The sequence below is a fragment of the Crocodylus porosus genome, unplaced genomic scaffold, assembly GCF_001723895.1.
Source record: "Crocodylus porosus isolate Cpor-Errol unplaced genomic scaffold, CroPor_comp1, whole genome shotgun sequence".
Taxonomy (NCBI): Eukaryota; Metazoa; Chordata; order Crocodylia; family Crocodylidae; genus Crocodylus; species Crocodylus porosus.
In genome coordinates, this window is record NW_017728932.1 from 11,239,066 (window position 1) to 11,255,470 (window position 16,405).

The 16,405-nt window shown below is 43.8% G+C and overlaps 1 long non-coding RNA gene across 1 annotated transcript; it reads left to right on the forward strand.

The window, feature by feature from the left end:
* Positions 1-1,055: 1,055 nt before the first annotated feature.
* Positions 1,056-2,648, forward strand: LOC109317112. Its single transcript, XR_002102978.1, has 2 exons — positions 1,056-1,891; positions 1,927-2,648. It is a non-coding gene; the product is annotated as an uncharacterized LOC109317112 (long non-coding RNA).
* Positions 2,649-16,405: the final 13,757 nt, after the last annotated feature.

Sequence of the window (16,405 nt, forward strand, 5' to 3'; positions counted from 1 at the left end):
GATATCAGGAGGCGCTACTTCACGGTCAGGGCGGCTAGGATCTGGAACCAACTTCCAAGAGAAGTGGTGCAGGCTCCTACCCTGGGGGTGTTTGAGAGGCGGTTAGATGATCATCTTGCTGGGGTCATTTGACCCCAGTACTCTTTCCTGCCATGGCAGGGGGTCAGACTAGATGATTTGCTCAGGTCCCTTCCGACCCTACAAACTATGAAACTACGTGTGCACTACATAGCTCAGTCACTGCTCTGTGACCTACATGGGATTGTTTGTTCTATTCACATCTCTGCTTATAAGCAAGTCCTCTAAACCATGCTCAGTAGGAGAACTTTTTCTTGTTTGCTGCGGCTTTTCAGTCACCTTCCTTCACAATACAACTCTTGTGCACCATGTATTGCAGCATCAAAAAAAGGGGCCCTGCTTAGTAGTTGTTCTGTAGCAGACTGCCACTTTTCCTCCTGCTCCAGACAGAGAAATCCAAAGCCAACATCTCCTCGACAGGCTTCGTATGTTCAAGCCGGGTCAAGGAGTATGGGTAATCTGCAGCCAAGCATACACATGGAGCACAAGGAATTCATATCACAGACAGAGCACAGGCTGGCCCTGTGGGCTCTATAACTGCCTGTCACCCTACCTTTTTACACTGTCCCGCTGCCATCAAGCATTCTCTGCCACTGATGTTTCTGGAAATGGCAGAGCTGCAGTGAGTCAATGCATTTCCTATGTTACTTCTCCATGGGGCAATGTGCATGAAGGCAGAAAAGATTTCTGCTGATCAATCTGATGATGGTTTTTTTCCTTAGTTACTTCTGCATTGGTTTCTGTAATGTATGGAGATGGAATTTCCTGTGGTGACAGGCAAAGGGATTTTATGTTATTGCTGCATTTTTGTCTGTGGCTGAACTTTTGCAATGGGCTAACAGGAAGGGACAGGCATCGCGGAGGAAACAAAATTGTATCACTGTAATGCGATGTTTCCATCTTACTCACCAACTTTTCGTTTTCACTAACTAGCCTGTATATCTGTCTGTAACAGTGTGATGTGAAATACATCTCAGGATGGTTGATGCCACGTAGCGTTATTCAGCTCTGGACTTCTGTTTATAATACTGCCTAATTTGATGGGGATGAGAGATGGGCCCAAGTGTGTATATCTTGAATAGTTTAGACCTAAAGTCCTGAGCTGCCTCTCAGTGACTAAAAGTTGTGGCCTAATAGCTGTTAAGTGACTAATAGCTGTTAAGTGATTTCCATCTAGTTCTCAAGCCCCTAGCATAGATGAACAGAGGGTTTGTCTGCACTGGATGGGAAGGTATGATCTGCAGCACAAGTGGGTGTACCTGAGCAGCTTGGATCTAGCTAGTGCATGAAATGATAAAGATAATGATAAAGATCTAACAGCGTGGGTACATACGTATATACCCAGGATCATTGGTAGGCTTGGACAACCCACGCTGAAGTGTGGCCCACTGCATCTCCGCTGTTATTGTTCCCCGTGATAGCTCAGATGGACCTCCCCGTGCTATGGTTGCACCTCTTCTCTAGTAATATGGACACATACAAACACCAACGCAACAGGGGGGTTGCCAACTTTAGTTGTGCTATCAGAGAGCCTGAAGATTAGGGGCGTGTCCACCCTACTTCTAGACTATGTCAGGGAGCACCTCAGTCAAACAGGACATGTCTGCTCTGTATGTGCAGCACCCCAGAAAAATGTAATGCATGCACCCTAGAACAGGGGGAGTGCTTGCCTTAAGATCTCTGTTCATGGTGCGTTTAGTGATGCACACCTAGTGTCACATCAAGGGCAGCTACATTTTCTTCTGGAGTGTAATGTGTGTAGAGCAGGTATGTCACATTTCATTGTAACACCCCTACTGTACTTTAGAAGGTGGTGTAGATAGACCAAAACAAATGTGGGCTGGGGAGAACTTGCTGTTCCATTTTGGTAGTCTGCCCAGGTTGACTTGATGTATCTCAGTGGGTTAGTAAAGGAAACTTGTGCTGATGAGGCATATGTTTTGATTGAGTGAGCAAGCTTTAACTATGGTAAGTTAGATCATTTACTCTGCTTCAGGGCAAGGTAAATTAGCTCACATGGAACTGCATGCTTTTGCAGCTTTAAAATATCTACAACAAACAAGATGTTTAATCTGAGATTAGATTATATACCATGTCTTTGGGGACAAAGTGTCTAACTATAATTGGATTATCTCCTTTTGCCTTGTCTTTTTGATTTGTTGCTTCACAACAAATGTAGTCTCCTATGAGAAAGGAGAAAAAGTGTAGATTTATAGAAAAGAGAGTGTCTAGTAAAATAGTTCTTAGAAGAGAGTTTCAAAGACAGAAATGGAAGCCAGGTGTATAATCCCCATTGTTTTCCAGTAAGAGTGAGGTATTTGGCTGACATGTATGTCTTTGAAAATCATCCATGCTATAGAATACAAGGACCTAAGACAAGCAGAGTCTTTCCTTTAAAAGATTAGGGATTCCTTGCCTTAAAAATTTAATGTTCCTTTTCTGTCACTGCTATATGGTCACATTTCTAGGCCATTAAAAACAAGATGAGCCATATAGTTCCCAGCTAACATTTGGAGAGAAGAGGTCGTTTTGATGACTGTGTCCTAAGTAACAGGAGATGATTTGAGGTTTAAAAAAAAAGCAATTTGTTTTGGTAATAGATACTTCAAAAGGGAATTTCCAGGAGTAGCATATAGGAACATCCACTCATAAACTAGACAGGTGACTGTCTTGGCTGCCATCTTGGGGCTGGCAGTCCTGCCCTGTCACATGGTCTTGGACATTACAAACTCCACCCCCTTTCCCCCTTAAATGGCATGTAACGGCACAAACCCCACCCACACTGGTCACGTTACCCATTAAATCACATCAACTTCCTCGATGTATCCTTTCCTTTTAGGACCATGGCCTGCAACTGGGAGCAAAAAAAAAAAGACTACATGGGCCCCTGACCTCTTAAGCCCAACCCCTAGAGCCCTGTAGTCACTCATGATCTGGTCTGAATTGCTCCTGGCTGTGTCGTTTGTTCCCACATGGATGAAGAGCATGGAGTACTAGTCGGAGGCTGGACTAGCCTGGGGATCCTCTCCGTGGTCCCCAGGGAGGCAGCAGACCTTTGATTTGTCCCTGTACAGCTGTTATAATGGAATCAAATCCATTCAGGTTTGGCATGGTGCCACCCTGCCAGGTTCTTTGTAGTATTCTCAGGTGTAAACAAACCATCCCGTTGTAGGCACCAGGCCTGGATAATTGAGGGTGGTTACCTGTCACAATTTTTCTTGGTTTTCTTGGTTTTTCCTCAGTCATATCTCAGCATGTCCCGTTGAGGGTTGGTCACCATACCCTGGTCTCTTTATAATGTTCATAGATGTAAACAAATCACCCTGTTGCAGTCAGTACTTCTGACTACTTGAGGGTGATTGTTCTTAACCACTCCACAGAGTTTATGTTGGTATGTATAAATATATAAAAATACATTAACGAGAGGTGATGGTAGAAGATAACCTTTTGTTATGTTTCTTAGGTCAGCAGATCTCCTGGTTTATACAGATCGTCTGCTTTTGGAGTGTGAATCCTTGTGATTTTACACGTGGTTTTCTCAGAGGTAGGTGGCATGTTTTCTTCTAAGGAACCAGGTCCTTCTGTTCTGTCCTGTTGGTCTTCTCATCCTTGGGTATTCTGACCAGCAGGCTGAGCATTTCTGTGGTTTTCTGATAGTGTTTTTAGAGATCTCCGACCTGCTACATGCCCTTCTCCAGGAGTGTTGCGTGTGATCACTTAGGAAATATCAAATTTACATCTCAGTTTTGAGAATTCATTTTCCACAAATGTTTGGCTAAGCCTCACCCACTACAAATTTAAAATGTGCTGAACCCCACCCTCTATCTCTACATTCGCAGGGGACTAATCTACACACACCTAACCTTCCCAAGAAACACACACAGTTTCAAAAGTTGTTTTAGAAAAAAGTACCTTTTAATATTGGATAAAAACATGAATGTATGTGTTTGTTCTGCTTTTCTGTTTTAGAAGAAGGGGTTCTGTTTGAAAACAAACAGTTACATGCGGTTGTTATAACTTAGTGTACGTATATTAACACAGCCACAAATAACCCCTCTAGTTTAAAATACTTTTTTACCTTACTGTGGTCAAATTACATGTGGCTTTCCCACTAGATAAGGTCTCTGTAATAAAAAATCAAACAACACAGTAAGCATGCCCTCTGTATTAAAAAATAAATAATACAGTAAGTAAAATAGTGTCTATAAGGTATATATCAAACGGTTTTAAAACACAGTCACCACTAAAAAAATATTTTGAGGAAGACAATCCCTTTAGTCTTAAAATATGTAGGTGTCTGCTATTAGAAGGTCTGGTCACATATCTAAATTTTTTGCTGGTAGATTTATCTTTACAACATATCCCCTGGTTCTGGGCAATTCACCACCTGCTCTGCCCCTCCCAAATATGACAGCCCGCTCTGTAGCGTAGCACACAAACCCTCTGAGAATATATATTTTTAAATCAGTCTTTATTTTCATCAAAAACCTTTACGATATATACTGGTTTATTTTGCTAAGAAGGCGTTTTATAATTTCTAGAGACAACTAAGTATCATTGGCTTTATCTTTACAACATGCCCCTATATGAATGTGCTTAGAGATTCAAGGCACTAAAGCAAGTGGTAATCTGTCCAGCTGAAAACGATTGTGCTTTAGTTTTACTTCTTTACCCCCCCAGAACAGAAAAAGTTGTAAAACACATTTTAAACTGTTTTTGCTAAATCCTTCTCTTAAGCAGGGTTTTATAATTTCTAGTGCTAATTAAGCATTCGATACAGGGTACAAGAGGTTTATCTTCCCCAGTGATCAAACCACAAAGAGCAGCATTAAGATCTTCTGCAAAATACACAGTGTTTAGAATCGCTATATCCTGAGCTAAATGTTTCTCAGTAATTCTCAGAATTCTCTTGGCAAATCTAATTGCCATAATCACATTTAGTATACTTTCCATACACAGCTCATCACAAAGTTCCCGAATGATTTGATTTCTATCTTCATCTAACCAGGCAACACAATCATGACATCCTTGACCTGCCCTCATCAAAAACACAACCCATGAACTTTTCAGAAAGCCTCATGCTCAAACAGTGTTTCATTATGTCATAAAAAGAAATGTGCATAAGAGACTTCATGAAGTTTTTACATTCTTGACATGAAACAGGACCTGTTGATTCAACGCCTAATTGTCTTCTAAAATTTTCATCACCATCTAGTCTCTGTTCTCTGCAAAAACAGCTGCTTCTTTCTGGTGTCAGGTTTACGGGTGTACTGGTGGGCAGGCTTTCCTTAGTCATTAAAAAAGCTTTATCTAACTGCAGAGGGGTTCAAATAAAAACCTTAGTTAGCTGCTGTTTAATCAATCCTTAGCTACTTCCTACTCGGGGTGTGTGAAGTGGGCCGTATTTGGTTTGGATTCAGATTCAGCCTGAAACTGGGGACAGTGATTCGATTAATTGATTTGGATCACTGTCTCCGATTCAATTCGACTGAATTTGAATCTGAAGATTTGACGCTGATTCAGAGAACCAGCAATTCAGCCATAGACACAGCTTTAAATGTTTTTTTTACATATCTCGAGGTACCGGGTGTGTCTCATGAATGCTGCAATGGTGGGGTGGATGGAGTGTCCCACAGGAGCATGGAGGGGGTACTTCTGGTCCACTTCTGGGTCTGCATCTGAGAATGCAGGCCCCCCCCCAGCATGCCCTCCCAGCTCGGTGATTGGCCACGGAGGGACCCCGGATGCCCCCCCAGATCCAGGAGGCACCAGTCGCCGAGCCAGGAGGGTGCAGGGGGGTCCCCCTGCATGGTCCCCAGCAGACCTGGAAGTGGACTGGAAGTGCTTCTGGTCCACTTCCGGGTCTGCTGCCGAGTGCACTGCGAAGCCCCCTGTACTTCTGTGGGACATTCCATCCACCCCAGCATCACAGCATTCATGAGCCACCTGGTACCTTGAGGTACATAGAAATAGCATTTAAAGCAGTGTCTATGTCCAAATTGCCAAATCTTTCCAAATCGCTCTGAATCAATTTGGAGAGATTAAAGGTTCTCCTGATTCGATTCAGATTCAGAGATTCAGCCACCAAATCAGGCCGAATCTCCACTGAATTGCATCAGGAACCGAAGTTTCGCACAGCCCTACTTCCTACTTCCCCACTATGGGATGAACCCCATACCACCATCAAATCTAAGTGTTCCCCATAACAGTGCTTCAAGTCTCTTAACTCTCTGCTCTCCCATTGACCTCTTCTTTCTATGCAGGCTGTGGCACAAGGCCACACTCTTCTTCCAAATTCTGAACATCTGGTTTGGGGTCCTGGGTCTCCAGCTCACAGATCTGCTCTTGCATGTTCACTTGTGCTTTCAGAAGTTCAGGCATCTCAGGGAGTCTTTGGGCAAGGGGACTGTCCTCCTCAAAACTCTTTCTATGCTAACGCTTTCTCTGCGGCCGTCTAACAATTCTTGGTGATGTGGTGAGGATGAAGGGTCTTACAGATGTAGTGTAAGAATGCAAATCTGCCCCTGCTTGCCTTAGTGTGGTCTCAGACAAACAGAGGGCCCGCAGATAGACCAGGTGGGTTTGCAGCTTAGGCCCCTACCCCTCTACTCACTCTGGTTGGTTCAGCGCTGTTCTTGGGGAGGTCTGAGGCCTCTGAAATCTCTGCTAATTGGTCTGGGTTGGTGGGCTGGATTGTTAGAGGGGTCATAACGCCCCCCACCCGATAGGCCGTGTCTGTGCCCGATGGGCTAGGGCAGTGCTGTGCAGCATGTGGAGTGGGGGGGTGGGGTTCAGGGCTGTCGGACAACTCTGCTGATGTCATGCATCATGTAACGGGGTGGGGAATTCTGGAGCCAACATTGGGGTTTGGGGCCTGATATCATGACTGTACCATTTGACCTAGGGCAGGTCTTGCAGCAGGAGGGGTGGGCTTTGGGGCCTGCATGGGCTGTCCTTCTTTCATTCTCTGCAACACAAGACTCCTGGTGGAGAAGCTGTGAGGGAATGCCCTGAAATAGATTCTGGTGAGTGGAGGACAGTCATCTCAGCGGCCAGACCTCTTACCATAGAGACAGCTCCCCTGGTGCATTTGGGAAACAAATATGAGACCCTGGCTGCACTGGAGGAGTGTGCGGTGAGGGAAGGTGCACTGGAGGGGCCTGCTGTCATCACCGAGAGAGCTGAGGGCTGGCCAGGTAAGCAGAAGAAAAGACGCTGCATCATAATTGTGGACAACTCCTTGCTGAGAGGAACAGAGAGACCCATCTGTCGTCCGGATCCCATGGCGCATGAGGTCTGCTGCCTGCCTGGAGCCAGGATCAGGGACATCATGGCGAGAATTTCTAACCTCATCCAGCCCTCTGACAACTATCCCATGGTCCTCATCCATTGGGAACAAATGATGCTGCCAGGAGTAGTCCAGACTGTATCATGAGTGACTACAGGGCTCTGGGGACCAGGCTTAGGAAGACGGTGGCACAGGAGGTCTTCTCTTCAATCCTTCTGGTCAGCAGGGAAACCAGAATGGATTTGTAGCAGGTAGATCATGCCTGGCCAATCTGGTTTCATTTTATGACAGGGTCACAAAATGCTTAGATGCAGGAGTAGAGGTGGATGTTGGTTTCTTGGACTTTAGCAAGGCCTTCAATATGTTATCTCACTCTATTCTCATAAATAAATTAAGACGCTGTGACATAGCTGTTGACATGGTCCAGTGGATGGCAAATTGGCTCAGCGGTTGCACCCAGAGAGTGGTAGTAGGCAGGTTGGTATTGAGCTGGAAGGATGTGAATGGAGGGGTCCCACAGGGTTTGGTCCTTGGACCTGTACTCTTCAATATCTTCATCAGTGACTTGGATGTGGGTGTGAAGTGTATTCTGTTCATGTTTGCAGATGATACTAAATTGTGGGGTGACGTGCACACTCCAGAGGGTAGGGAATGGTTACAGGCAGACCTGGACAGGTTAGAAAAGTGGGCAGTACACAATAAGATGCAGTACTACAAGGACAATGCAGAGTGCAAAAATATCCAGCGCATCTACTGGCTGCGAAGTGACCCTCTCAGCAGTACAGAAGCGGAAAGGGATCTCGGAGTCATGGTGGACTCCAAGATGAACATGAGTCATCAGTGTGATGAAATCATCAGCGAATAGATCCAAGGAGGTGATACTTCCCGTCTATGCAGCATTGGTCAGACCACAGTTGGAGTACGGCATCGAGTTTTGGGCGCCGTACTTCAAGAAGGATGTTGATAATGTTGAGAGGGTCCAGAGGAGGGCCACTCGTGTGGTTGGGGGTTTACAGGACAAGCCTTATGAGGAGAGACTGAGGGACCTCTGCAAGAGAAGGCTGAGAGGTGATCTTGTGGGCTCCTACAAACCCATTAGGGGGATGCAGCAAGGGATCGGAGATGCTCTGTTCACCAGGACGCCTCCTGGGGTAACAAGGACCAATGGTCACAAACTGGCAGAGAGCAGATTTAGGCTAGACATCAGGAGAAACTTCTTCATGGTAAGGGTGGCCAAAATTTGGAATGGGCTTCCAAGGTAGGTTGTGCTTTCCCCTACCTTGGGGATCTTTAAGAGAAGGCTGGATAGGCATCTGGCTGGGCTCATCTGACCCCAGCACTCTTTCCTGCCTAGGCAGGGGGTTGGACTTGATGATCTGTTGAGGTCCCTTCCAACCCTACATCTGTGAATCTGTGAGTCACAGACTATGTGATGGCAGTGTCGTGTGCCAAGTGCCAGAGTCAGGGGTGGGTTTTTTGCTGTCATACATCATGTGACTAGGGGCAGAGGCAAGTTTCTGATGTCATGCACCATGTGATGGGGGTGTGATGCCACGTGTCATGTGACCGGGATGGGGTGGGGTGTGTGATGTCATGCGCCATATAAGGAGAAAAGGGGGCGTGCTTTGTGACATAAAAGAACATGTGACAGGGTGGGGGCTTATGGTTCCATAATGGTGGCTAAGGCAGCCATTTGTCAAATTGATGAGTTGGTGTTCCTCTATATTACTTCCAGGCAAACAGAGTCAAGAGAAAGGAAATTAAAAACTTTGTATTTGGCATGGATGCTTCTCAAGGATAAAATCATGGACTATCATAGTTTTTCACCAAAGACAAATAATAAATGAGGATGCACACTGGCAAAGCTCAAGAGATTATCTGGGCCAAAGAGATTTCTTTTAGAGAATGAAATCTTTTATAAAGAGGCAGACAAATTATACAAATTATATGAGGGAATCTCAGGACAACACAGGTGTCATTTAAAGCAGTGGTCTCCAAACTTTTTTGATTGCATACCCCTATCAGTAAAAAATTTTTGAGCATGCACCCCCAATATATGTATATTTGTATAAATAGAAATAGAAGTTCTAATATTTTCTTCCCACACCCCAATGGATCGTCTTGCGCACCCCACTTCGGAGACCACTGATTTAAAGAACAAATATTTATTTGCTAGTCTAGCAAAATAGGGACTAGCGAATTCCCTCTTCAAGAATGATGGCAGGGATGGGCAGGGACAGAGGCCCATGACCATCCGTCTCCTCCCGCCCCCCCCCCCCAACTGCTTCAGGGCCTAGTTTATTGAGACTTGTAGACCCATTCTACTACTCTCCAATTTCCACATTAAAAAAGATGCACTGAAACAAATATAAATTGAAAACAAGGGTTTGATCCAAATCCCATTAAAAAAAATATCTCCACTCCCTTACCACATCACAGATTAGTGGCCACGTTTTCAAATCAAAATGAGAAGCCAGAAGCAGCAGAGCATTATATAAATGATTAACTAGTTAATGCTTGCACCAATAAAGCATTTACCAAGTGCCAACTCTGCACAAATTTCTTAAACTGGTCATAATGAAAGAAGAATGCTGATGTCCAGAAGAAACACAAACAGAACTGAGATTATAACAGGCATGACTTTAGGGTCAGGATGGTCCAGCAGATATTTTAGTCTGATCTTCTTTATAACTTTTTAGAACTGCTCATCATGCCTCTAACTTGCAACACATCTTTCTAGGAAAGGACAAAAATGAACTGAGATTTTTTTTCCTGAAATGTTTCTCCTTTGTTTGTTAATCTTAAAGAGTCATTTGCCTACTAGGTGGTCTTCTTCAGTATAGGAAAATTTCTGAATCATTCCCAGTGAGTCCCTTACAACAAGATTTGTATGAATGTACAAAAAAATCAAAACCTTCTTGTTGGCTTTTTTCAGTCATGGTTTTTAGCTGGCTTTTTTCAGTTGTGGTTTATGCAATGTGCTTAAGGCTTAGAAACACAGCTGTTTCTAAAGGAAGAAGCCAATAAAATGTATTAGATGGACAGTCCAGGTAGTTTTACACTGTTCTGCTAGGGACACCATTACAAATACAGATCTAGACCACATTCCCCTTGCTAGGGAATGGGTTCCTCTTATTCTAAGCCTTGTTTTTGTTAATACAATCTTTTCTGCTTATAATGCAGCTCCCTTATCAAGACATTTGATATCTCAGACCCTCCTGCTGTCACTTTCATGAGAGCATGCAGATTTATGTAGACATGCCAATGAAAAGTTATTGAAACTGTTTTAAGCATGTCATTTCAGTACCTTTATCAACAGCCATGAAGATGAGATGGAGTGCACTGGAAACAAATTTGCGGATGACATCAAGCTGGGGGAGTAGTAGATATGATGGAGGGTAGAACTAGGATTCAGAGAGACCTAGACAAATTGGAGAACTGGATGAAAAGAAACCTATTGAGGTTCATTAAGGACAAGTTCAGGGTTTTGCATTTAGGATGGAACATCCTATGCACCAGTACAGGCTGGGGACTGACTGGCTAAGCAGCAGCTCTGCAGAAAAGGACCTGAGGGTTACAGTGGACAATAATCTGACCATGAGCAAACAGTGTGCCCTTGTTGCAAAGAAAGCTAATGGCAGACTGGGCTGCACTGGTAGGAGCATTGGCAGCAGATCAAGGGAAGTGAGTCTCCCCCTCTATCCAGCACTGGTGAAGCCACATCTGGAGTAGTGTACAGTTTGGGGCCCCCCACTACAGAAAGGGTATGGACAAATTGGGGAGAGTCCAGCGGAGGGCAACAAAAATGATTAGGGGACTGGGGCATGTGACTTATGAGAAGAGGCTGAGGGAGCTGGGCTTATTTAATTTGGAGAAGAGAAGACTGAGAGGGGATTTAATAGCAGCCTTCAGCTATCTGAAGGGTGGTTCCAAAGAGAATGGAGCTGGATTGTTCTCAAGGTTGTAGATACAGAACAAGGAGCAACGGTCTCAAGTTACATCAAGAGAAGTTTAGGTTAGATATTAGGAAAAAACTTTCTCAGGAGGAGGGTAGAAAGGCACTGGACTAGGTTACCCAGAGAAGTTGTGGAGTTTCCATCTTTGGAGGTTTTTAAGATGGGGGTAGATAAAGCTTTGGCTGGGATGATCTAGTTGGGGATGATTCTGCTTTGAGCACAAGGTTGGACTGGATGACTTCCTGAGGTCTCTTCCAACCCTATTTTTGTATGATTCTATGAGTTCAATGAAATCAACATTTCATTTTGACTGTATTATTCAGATATCTATTTGAATAGAATACATACAAGTAAAAACATTTAGATTGTTTTGGACTGTGTTACAACATGTTGTTATATAAGTCTGACATGAGCCTGAGTCACTTATGGAGAGCACCATAACACTCTCATCTGTCTTCAGCAACATGAATCATTTTACACCACTCCTACACAGAAGGGACGTAAGGACTGCCTCCACAGCACTCTTAAAATCATGCTGGTACTGGAAGTGAAAGTCAGGAAATCATCAAGAAACCATCAAGTATCACTTGATATAGAAGACAGACAAGGTTATTTGGGTAAATGTGATATCTTTTATTAAACAAACTGAATAGCTGGAAAAAATGTTCTTTGCAAGATTTCGGAAACAGGTATAGGGAGAGTCTGTTGGTTTCTCTCGGGTCCAAATAGAAGCTTAAGTCAGTATGCAAAATGCAGGTCTGTGAAAATGCAAGGCAGGGAACATCAGAGGGGATAGGAGTTAATAAGTGTGAGAGAAGTTATTTGGGATTATCAGATAGCAGGCAGATTATAATATGCCATAAATCCAATGTCTATATTTAGTCCATAATTTTCTGAGAGATTTATGAAGTGAAGTTTGTAGGTTCAGCTATGAAAGGTGCTTTGTAAATTCCCTTTGAGGACTAGAACTGAGAGACTGGAGAGAGAATAGTCATCTTGTGAGAAATGTGCACCGACTGCTAATTGGGTATTCTTGTCTTTTATAGATTGTTGGTGTGCATTCATTTTGGTACGCAGTTGTTGTTTGGTTTCTCCTACATAGTTTCCATCTGCGCATTCAGTGCACTGGATGAGATATAAAACATTTCTGGAGGTGCAGATGTAAGATCCAGGAATGGTGACTGTAGCAGGTTCGAGGCACAGGGGCAGTTGTGATGCCCCTGGTGACTGTACAGCTCTGTCTCTAAGGTTTCCCTTTCTTAACTGCTTGCCCACCACACCTTGTTTCTATTGAGGTTAATTAAGGGAGACTGCCCATGGACCTTAGAGACAGCCTGAGTCCAATCAAGTCTTCAGTGGTCCCTCCTGGACCCCAGTAATCTCAACCAGCCTTTGGCTTGGCAGTGCCCCTGCACAACACCTGTAGCCTGAAGAGCAAGTTGTGTGGCTTCATTTCTCCCCTACACCATAACCCAAGCCTCGCAGGTGTTATCGCTTCAGCTCTTTGTTTCCCTTAGCCCTCTCAGGACTCTCAGACCATCTGGGTCCTTCTCTACTCTTTCTCTCCGGGTCCCTCATGCAGTCCCTCTCTGGGCTGGGGAGCCCTTTGTGCCCCACTCAGTCCCTTCTCTGGTCTGGTGGGCTCCATTCCCTCTTTCAGATCCTCCTTCGGGCTGGAGAACTCTTTGTGACCTGCTCCATTTCCTTTTCTGGGCTGGAGTGCTCTATTCCTTTGCCCTCTGCATCCCTCATCCCTTTCTCTAGGATGGATGGCTCTGTTCCCTCTTTCAAATCCTCCTTTGGTCTGGGAAACCCTTTGTGACCCTGACTGGCTCAGGCACTGGATTTATCTGGCCCCAGCCTGGTTGTCTTCTGGTCAGGTGAGCCTGCAGTCAGCCCCCGAACCACCTGGAAGCTGCTTCTTGGGCAGCATCTCCTCTTAAAGTGGCAAGTGCACCGTGGTGCCCTGCTACGGTGGTGGTTCTGATGTGGGCCTTAGTTATTGTGCGGGTGGTGGAGATGTCCTGTATCTTACACCTGCACCTCCAGAAATGTTTTATATCTCATCCAGTGTACTGAATGCCTGGTTGAAAACTACATAAGGGAAACCAAATAATAACTGCATACCTGAATGAATGCACACCAAAAATGTATAAAAAGACAAAAATACCCAATTACAGGTGGGTGCACATTTCTCACAAGATAACCACGCTCTCTCCAATCTTTCCTCAAAGGGAATTTACAAGGCATCTTTTATAGATGTACCTATGGACTTTACTTTATAAATCTACTAGATACAAAAAACTATGGACTAAATATAGACTTATGGATTTATGGCACATTATAACCTGCCTGTCATCTGATAATCCCAAGTAACACCTCTGCATCTTCCCTGTCGACGTTCCCCTCTTCTGTTGTTTTTTCCTCCCCTTCCCGCCACCGACCTCACGCTTATTAACTCTTGTCCCCTCTGATGTTCCCTGCCTTGCAGTTGCATTTTCAAAGACCTCCATTTTGCATGCTTGCTTAAGCTTCTATTTGGACCCTAGAGAGAAGACCAGCAGACTCTCCCTATTCCTGAAGGAGGGTGAGTGTGACCAAAAGCTTGCAAAGAACAATTTTTCCAACTATTCAGTTGTTTAATAAAAGAGACTTCATTTACTCAAATTACTTTATCTGCCTATGTCCTTAGACAAACATGGCTGCAACCAACACCCTTGATACAGAAAAGCACTCATTGTAGAGATTCCTGGATATCACAGTCCCAGTGTGTTCTTATCTAAAATTGTGTTTGCTCTCGTTGAACCATTCTAAATGTCTGGTGGGAAAATTGAGGAGCCAAAGTTACTTCATTTCCAAGAAAAGTTCCAATACTTGCATTAACTTTGTCAGATGGAGATAAGTAGTAATCTTAGAGGGCTAGCGTTTCTAGGCATTATCCCAATATGATGTGGCACCCAAATGTTGTATGAAACATCACACCACTTTGATTATTAACTTCTTAACTTACAGTGGAGTATAGGGACACTGTCGATGGCTCCAAGTCCTTCAGTGCTGTGCACTGTGCATATGCAGAGCAGTGACATGGTACCTGTTCCAAAGAGTTTAAGTCTGATGGTGTGGCAATTAATTTCCAAATGTATGATATTATGTCTTCTCTTTAGTTAGGTAACAAAACACTTAAAACATGATGAAAATGCCTGTCAAGTACAGGTAACTGAACAAAGATTTTCCCCAAAAGAAATAGGAAATAGATGGGTGATGTTAAAAGAGGAAGCTATGACATTTGTGCCACCAAGTGGTCAATTCCCCAAAGATGTAATGAGCAGTTCTGAAAAATGCAAAAGTCCAAATCATTGACTCATACGCTTTCTTATGACGCTACTTCCCCTTGAATGATTACATTCTTCTTTAGGGCACCACAAAGTGACAACACATTAGCTTGTTAGGCAGCAGTGTTGCTACTGGCTTTCATTCTGAGCAGTATTCCAGCTTCCTTGTACCCCCATCTCTGCTTGTGTCCTTCCTTTGTCTTATATTAATATTCATCTACAGTGTGGTCACTGATAAGGCTACACTACATAGCAGTCATAGGAATGATTAGGCATTCAACATATCCTTAGTATGAAAGCTCTTTGGGCAGGGACCACCTTTTTGCCCTGTGCTTGTACATTGCCAAGGGCAATGTGCAGCTTTGGTCATTGACTAGGGCTTCTAGACGCTACCACTGGCATGTCTACAGAAGACGCTTAATGCGCAGTAGCCTAATACCACATGCCAGACAAAAAAAAATGTGCTAATACACTACTGCACAGTAGTATTAGGCTGCTGTGCAGTAAGCATCACTAAAAAACCTGTGCTGGTGCTACTGCACAGTAGCTAGTTATTACACATTTAATTAGTACTTCATTAAGCAAGTACTAAACTAAATGTGCTGTCACTACTGCTCATTAACAAATGTGGAGACACTCCCAGTACAAATACATTTACTACCAGCACTACTCCTTTGGGTACAGCCAGTTAGGACAATAAGATCCAAATACTGTTATAGCAAGGAGCTGCATTTGTGAAACTGAAATGTGTAAAGAAGAAAACACTCATTCTGTACACATGAAGGGCATATACGACACGGGTAGCCACAGGATGAGCGCATAAATTATGGCTGAGTCTTCCAAAGTGACTAGAGTTTTTAAGTACCTCAATCTGAGATATTTTAAAGGCACCTAATGCTTAGAGGGCAGGCGTTCAGTACCTTCTGAAAATCAGGTACCTTTAAGGTAGCCCAAGAAACTGAGGCACTCCAATTCACTCAACACACTGGAAAACATTGTCTTGTAGAACTAAAAATGTTTGATTTGCTGTTGTGAAATTGCTGCTAAATGAATTCTCATGACCAGCAGCTTTGCCTCTGGGCTGAAATTCTATATTTCACTTAAGACAAGGTCACCAGCCCTGGGAGAAAAAAAGTTGCACAACTGGGTTATTTTAGTATTTTTTAACTTATTTACCAATTGTTTCCAATTGATACAGAATGTGATAATTGTACAAATAATGTAATGCTGCTTTGAACGAAGTAGGGTAAAATCTGCTGTGAAAGCTGTAAGCTGTTTTTTTCCAGGGACAAACCAAATTTAACTAAACAACTTCCCTTATACTCAAGAGCAGGAGTATCCTCACTGATCTTCCCTGCTGAAATACTGTTTATTCTGTGTTAACAACCTCTCTCCCCCCAGCTTGTACAGCATGCTTTCTGACACAAGCAGCTAAGTGTCATAGCTAAGTCGCTTCCAACCATAAGAGAGGCAGGAGTTATAGAGGATCTAGTGTGTGGGATTGACAGCCTTGAGGGAGAAACTGTAAAAGCAGTCTTGCTCTAGAAGGTTTATGATGAGCAGTGTTATTTTACAATCCTTTATAGTGAACCCAAGCCCAGGAAAGGGATGAGATCCGGCGTTCACACGAGTGTGTGACTTTTCACAGGGAGTCTGTTTTAGAGCAGATTGGTCTGCGTGTTGCACAGGAATTCAGGATACATGGTACTCTTAATGGACCCGTCTGTGGATTAAGCACCTGCTCAAGTTCC